Genomic DNA, 7,446 nt, shown 5'->3' on the forward strand with positions numbered 1-7,446 from the left:
CAATCAGCATATAGACATTTTTGCTTATTAAATATAAAACATTGACTATATAGATGGCTGATTGCGGAAAATGTACACCTCTCATCACAGTTTGCATGCTAGCTTGTCGCTAACAAAAGACAGACACGGAGAGACGGCATTTTCTAACATTTTCGCCCCTGTTCACGGGTCAAACGTGCCCTGTTGGATAATGCTGTGTTTACAAACAGCAAAGAAGCACTAAGAATTCAAGTGGGAAGCAGAAAGAGTTGTGGGAGGCCTGCAGAGAAGCCTATGGCACATTCTGTTGACCCATTTACTTTCAGGTAGGTGATTCCTTCCTTTTGTGCCAACTACCATAAAGTAGCTCCAGAAGCTCCGAGTTACAATCCGTGCATTGGCCAGGAATCAAACGCAGGTCAACTACTTGGAAGGCAGCTATGCTCACCTCTATACCACCAATGCCATGCTAGGCAATTCAACTCTGCTGAACAAAAGTTTAAGTATGTGCTCTTCTCATCAGCAGACTGTAGGCAAGAGCCGACTCACACCTTTGTCATGGTTTCTGTAGTGTAGTGGTTATCACGTTTGCCTAACATGCAAAAGGTCCCTGGTTCGAGACCGGGCAGAAACAAGCTAGCAATTTTGAACTTTGCTTTAATAACTGACTGGTTGTCATCACTGTAGGATCAGCTCCTCCAGGAACAGCTGCAAAGCGACACCTTGGACAGAGCAGATTTCCTTCTTTTGTGCTTTTGTAGCAAAGCAGTTAACATTTGCTTACAAAATGAAAGGGAGTCTCTGGTTTTCCACAGAAAGTGGAAGCCTGGCTCTTTCGTTGCTCAATAAGACTCTGTGCGTGACTGGAAAATTTTCCATAAAGTACTGGTCGCCAAGTTCACCTATCAGCAAGAGGTCTACGCCCGAAAAAGGCTGGGAGCGGTTTCCCTTCCATTGAGCTTTTGTAGCAAGGCAGATAACAGCTGCTTGCAATATCATGGGCAATCTCTGCTTTTTCACTGAATGTGGAAGCCTGGCTCTTTCCTTCATCAAGAAGACAAGAGTACTGATGCGCTTGACACGAGGTAGCGACTTGTAATTCCCCACCTCCAAGCCGGAAAACGCAATGCAAACGCACCCTCAACTTGAAATCGCCATTCGTCAACAGTGGGAAGTCTTCTCATCTACCAGTTCCTTCCCTGTTCACCGAGTGACGTCGAGTCGGTATGACGGATTCAGAACTCACAAAGTGGCACTGACCTCGGTCTTTATTTACTTTAGATAAGGGTTGTCCAGTCTTCTCCAGAATGGGCCAGAGTGGTTGCAGGTTGTCATTCTAACCAAGCAGAAGCCACACTTTAGTCTATTGAAAGCCAAGATCAGCGGATCCAACAATTGGAATCAGGTGTGGCTCCTGCTAGATTGGAACGAAAAGCTGAAGATTGGACAACGCTGCTTACGACCAATCAGCATATAGACATATTTGCTTATCAAATATAAAACATTGACTATATAGATGGCTGATTGTGGAAAATGTACACCTCTCATCACAGTTTGCATGCTAGCTTGTCGCTAACAAAAGACAGACACGGAGAGACGGCATTTTCTAACATTTTCGCCCCTGTTCACGGGTCAAACGTGCCCTGTTGGATAATGCTGTGTTTACAAACAGCAAAGAAGCACTAAGAATTCAAGTGGGAAGCAGAAAGAGTTGTGGGAGGCCTGCAGAGAAGCCTATGGCACATTCTGTTGACCCATTTACTTTCAGGTAGGTGATTCCTTCCTTTTGTGCCAACTACCATAAAGTAGCTCCAGAAGCTCCGAGTTACAATCCGTGCATTGGCCAGGAATCAAACGCAGGTCAACTACTTGGAAGGCAGCTATGCTCACCTCTATACCACCAATGCCATGCTAGGCAATTCAACTCTGCTGAACAAAAGTTTAAGTATGTGCTCTTCTCATCAGCAGACCATAGGCAAGAGCCGAAGCACAGCTCTGTCATGGTTTCTGTAGTGTGGTGGTTATCACGTTTGCCTAACACTCATCACTGTAGGATCAGGTCCTCCAGGAACAGCTGCAAAGCGACACCTTGGACGGAGCAGATTTCCTTCTTTTGTGCTTTCGTAGCAAAGCAGTTAACATTTGCTTACAAAATGAAAGGGAGTCTCTGGTTTTCCACAGAAAGTGGAAGCCTGGCTCTTTCGTTGCTCAATAAGACTCTGTGCGTGACTGGAAAATTTTCCATAAAGTACTGGTCGCCAAGTTCACCTATCAGCAAGAGGTCTACGCCCGAAAAAGGCTGGGAGCGGTTTCCCTTCCATTGAGCTTTTGTAGCAAGGCAGATAACAGCTGCTTGCAATATCACGGGCAGTCTCTGCTTTTCCACTGAATGTGGAAGCCTGGCTCTTTCCTTCATCAAGAAGACAAGAGTACTGATGCGCTTGACATGAGGTTGCGACTTGTAATTCCCCACCACCAAGCCGGAAAACGCAATGCAAACGCACCCTCAACTTGAAATCGCCATTCGTCAACAGTGGGAAGTCTTCTCATCTACCAGTTCCTTCCCTGTTCACCGAGTGACGTCGAGTCGGTATGACGGATTCAGAACTCACAAAGTGGCACTGACCTCGGTCTTTATTTACTTTAGATAAGGGTTGTCCAGTCTTCTCCAGAATGGGCCAGAGTGGTTGCAGGTTGTCATTCTAACCAAGCAGAAGCCACACTTTAGTCTATTGAAAGCCAAGATCAGCGGATCCAACAATTGGAATCAGGTGTGGCTCCTGCTAGATTGGAACGAAAAGCTGAAGATTGGACAACGCTGCTTACGACCAATCAGCATATAGACATATTTGCTTATCAAATATAAAACATTGACTATATAGATGGCTGATTGTGGAAAATGTACACCTCTCATCACAGTTTGCATGCTAGCTTGTCGCTAACAAAAGACAGACACGGAGAGACGGCATTTTCTAACATTTTCGCCCCTGTTCACGGGTCAAACGTGCCCTGTTGGATAATGCTGTGTTTACAAACAGCAAAGAAGCACTAAGAATTCAAGTGGGAAGCAGAAAGAGTTGTGGGAGGCCTGCAGAGAAGCCTATGGCACATTCTGTTGACCCATTTACTTTCAGGTAGGTGATTCCTTCCTTTTGTGCCAACTACCATAAAGTAGCTCCAGAAGCTCCGAGTTACAATCCGTGCATTGGCCAGGAATCAAACGCAGGTCAACTACTTGGAAGGCAGCTATGCTCACCTCTATACCACCAATGCCATGCTAGGCAATTCAACTCTGCTGAACAAAAGTTTAAGTATGTGCTCTTCTCATCAGCAGACCATAGGCAAGAGCCGAAGCACAGCTCTGTCATGGTTTCTGTAGTGTGGTGGTTATCACGTTTGCCTAACACTCATCACTGTAGGATCAGGTCCTCCAGGAACAGCTGCAAAGCGACACCTTGGACAGAGCAGATTTCCTTCTTTTGTGCTTTCGTAGCAAAGCAGTTAACATTTGCTTACAAAATGAAAGGGAGTCTCTGGTTTTCCACAGAAAGTGGAAGCCTGGCTCTTTCGTTGCTCAATAAGACTCTGTGCGTGACTGGAAAATTTTCCATAAAGTACTGGTCGCCAAGTTCACCTATCAGCAAGAGGTCTACGCCCGAAAAAGGCTGGGAGCGGTTTCCCTTCCATTGAGCTTTTGTAGCAAGGCAGATAACAGCTGCTTGCAATATCACGGGCAGTCTCTGCTTTTCCACTGAATGTGGAAGCCTGGCTCTTTCCTTCATCAAGAAGACAAGAGTACTGATGCGCTTGACATGAGGTTGCGACTTGTAATTCCCCACCACCAAGCCGGAAAACGCAATGCAAACGCACCCTCAACTTGAAATCGCCATTCGTCAACAGTGGGAAGTCTTCTCATCTACCAGTTCCTTCCCTGTTCACCGAGTGACGTCGAGTCGGCATGACGGATTCAGAACTCACAAAGTGGCACTGACCTCGGTCTTTATTTGCTTTAGATAAGGGTTGTCCAGTCTTCTCCAGAATGGGCCAGAGTGGTTGCAGGTTGTCATTCTAACCAAGCAGAAGCCAAACTTTAGTCTATTGAAAGCCAAGATCAGCGGATCCAACAATTGGAATCAGGTGTGGCTCCTGCTAGATTGGAACGAAAAGCTGAAGATTGGACAACGCTGCTTACGACCAATCAGCATATAGACATATTTGCTTATCAAATATAAAACATTGACTATATAGATGGCTGATTGTGGAAAATGTAGACCTCTCATCACAGTTTGCATGCTAGCTTGTCGCTAACAAAAGACAGACACGGAGAGACGGCATTTTCTAACATTTTCGCCCCTGTTCACGGGTCAAACGTGCCCTGTTGGATAATGCTGTGTTTACAAACAGCAAAGAAGCACTAAGAATTCAAGTGGGAAGCAGAAAGAGTTGTGGGAGGCCTGCAGAGAAGCCTATGGCACATTCTGTTGACCCATTTACTTTCAGGTAGGTGATTCCTTCCTTTTGTGCCAACTACCATAAAGTAGCTCCAGAAGCTCCGAGTTACAATCCGTGCATTGGCCAGGAATCAAACGCAGGTCAACTACTTGGAAGGCAGCTATGCTCACCTCTATACCACCAATGCCATGCTAGGCAATTCAACTCTGCTGAACAAAAGTTTAAGTATGTGCTCTTCTCATCAGCAGACCATAGGCAAGAGCCGAAGCGCAGCTCTGTCATCGTTTCTGTAGTGTGGTGGTTATCACGTTTGCCTAACACTCATCACTGTAGGATCAGCTCCTCCAGGAACAGCCGGAAAGCGACACCTTGGACAGAGCAGATTTCCTTCTTTTGTGCTTTTGTAGCAAAGCAGTTAACATTTGCTTACAAAATGAAAGGGAGTCTCTGGTTTTCCACAGAAAGTGGAAGCCTGGCTCTTTCGTTGCGCAATAAGACTCTGTGCGTGACTGGAAAATTTTCCATAAAGTACTGGTCGCCAAGTTCAACTATCAGCAAGAGGTCTACGCCCGAAAAAGGTTGGGAGCGGTTTCCCTTCCATTGAGCTTTTGTAGCAAGGCAGATAACAGCTGCTTGCAATATCACGGGCAATCTCTGCTTTTCCACTGAATGTGGAAGCCTGGCTCTTTCCTTCATCAAGAAGACAAGAGTACTGATGCGCTTGACACGAGGTAGCGACTTGTAATTCCCCACCTCCAAGCCGGAAAACGCAATGCAAACGCACCCTCAACTTGAAATCGCCATTCGTCAACAGTGGGAAGTCTTCTCATCTACCAGTTCCTTCCCTGTTCACCGAGTGACGTCGAGTCGGCATGACGGATTCAGAACTCACAAAGTGGCACTGACCTTGGTCTTTATTTGCTTTAGATAAGGGTTGTCCAGTCTTCTCCAGAATGGGCCAGAGTGGTTGCAGGTTGTCATTCTAACCAAGCAGAAGCCAAACTTTAGTCTATTGAAAGCCAAGATCAGCGGATCCAACAATTGGAATCAGGTGTGCCTCCTGCTAGATTGGAACGAAAAGCTGAAGATTGGACAACGCTGCTTAAGACCAATCAGCATATAGACATTTTTGCTTATTAAATATAAAACATTGACTATATAGATGGCTGATTGCGGAAAATGTACACCTCTCATCACAGTTTGCATGCTAGCTTGTCGCTAACAAAAGACAGACACAGAGAGACGGCATTTTCTAACATTTTCGCCCCTGTTCACGGGTCAAACGTGCCCTGTTGGATAATGCTGTGTTTACAAACAGCAAAGAAGCACTAAGAATTCAAGTGGGAAGCAGAAAGAGTTGTGGGAGGCCTGCAGAGAAGCCTATGGCACATTCTGTTGACCCATTTACTTTCAGGTAGGTGATTCCTTCCTTTTGTGCCAACTACCATAAAGTAGCTCCAGAAGCTCCGAGTTACAATCCGTGCATTGGCCAGGAATCAAACGCAGGTCAACTACTTGGAAGGCAGCTATGCTCACCTCTATACCACCAATGCCATGCTAGGCAATTCAACTCTGCTGAACAAAAGTTTAAGTATGTGCTCTTCTCATCAGCAGACCATAGGCAAGAGCCGAAGCGCAGCTCTGTCATGGTTTCTGTAGTGTGGTGGTTATCACGTTTGCCTAACACTCATCACTGTAGGATCAGCTCCTCCAGGAACAGCCGGAAAGCGACACCTTGGACAGAGCAGATTTCCTTCTTTTGTGCTTTTGTAGCAAAGCAGTTAACATTTGCTTACAAAATGAAAGGGAGTCTCTGGTTTTCCACAGAAAATGGAAGCCTGGCTCTTTCGTTGCTCAATAAGACTCTGTGCGTGACTGGAAAATTTTCCATAAAGTACTGGTCGCCAAGTTCACCTATCAGCAAGAGGTCTACGCCCGAAAAAGGCTGGGAGCGGTTTCCCTTCCATTGAGCTTTTGTAGCAAGGCAGATAACAGCTGCTTGCAATATCACGGGCAGTCTCTGCTTTTCCACTGAATGTGGAAGCCTGGCTCTTTCCTTCATCAAGAAGACAAGAGTACTGATGCGCTTGACACGAGGTTGCGACTTGTAATTCCCCACCACCAAGCCGGAAAACGCAATGCAAACGCACCCTCAACTTGAAATCGCCATTCGTCAACAGTGGGAAGTCTTCTCATCTACCAGTTCCTTCCCTGTTCACCGAGTGACGTCGAGTCGGCATGACGGATTCAGAACTCACAAAGTGGCACTGACCTCGGTCTTTATTTGCTTTAGATAAGGGTTGTCCAGTCTTCTCCAGAATGGGCCAGAGTGGATGCAGGTTGTCATTCTAACCAAGCAGAAGCCAAACTTTAGTCTATTGAAAGCCAAGATCAGCGGATCCAACAATTGGAATCAGGTGTGGCTCCTGCTAGATTGGAACGAAAAGCTGAAGATTGGACAACGCTGCTTAAGACCAATCAGCATATAGACATTTTTGCTTATTAAATATAAAACATTGACTATATAGATGGCTGATTGCGGAAAATGTACACCTCTCATCACAGTTTGCATGCTAGCTTGTCGCTAACAAAAGACAGACACGGAGAGACGGCATTTTCTAACATTTTCGCCCCTGTTCACGGGTCAAACGTGCCCTGTTGGATAATGCTGTGTTTACAAACAGCAAAGAAGCACTAAGAATTCAAGTGGGAAGCAGAAAGAGTTGTGGGAGGCCTGCAGAGAAGCCTATGGCAAATTCTGTTGACCCATTTACTTTCAGGTAGGTGATTCCTTCCTTTTGTGCCAACTACCATAAAGTAGCTCCAGAAGCTCCGAGTTACAATCCGTGCATTGGCCAGGAATCAAACGCAGGTCAACTACTTGGAGGGCAGCTATGCTCACCTCTATACCACCAATGCCATGCTAGGCAATTCAACTCTGCTGAACAAAAGTTTAATTATGTGCTCTTCTCATCAGCAGACTGTAGGCAAGAGCCGACTCACACCTTTGTCATG

At 45.9% G+C, this 7,446-nt stretch overlaps 1 non-coding gene across 1 annotated transcript; it reads left to right on the forward strand.

Moving 5' to 3' along the window:
• The first annotated feature begins 540 nt into the window (after window positions 1-540).
• trnav-aac (transfer RNA valine (anticodon AAC)) lies at window positions 541-613 on the forward strand. The gene has a single exon. It is a non-coding gene; the product is annotated as a tRNA-Val (tRNA).
• Window positions 614-7,446: the final 6,833 nt, after the last annotated feature.

This window comes from Ictalurus punctatus, unplaced genomic scaffold (assembly GCF_001660625.3).
Source record: "Ictalurus punctatus breed USDA103 unplaced genomic scaffold, Coco_2.0 Super-Scaffold_100068, whole genome shotgun sequence".
Taxonomy (NCBI): domain Eukaryota; kingdom Metazoa; phylum Chordata; class Actinopteri; order Siluriformes; family Ictaluridae; genus Ictalurus; species Ictalurus punctatus.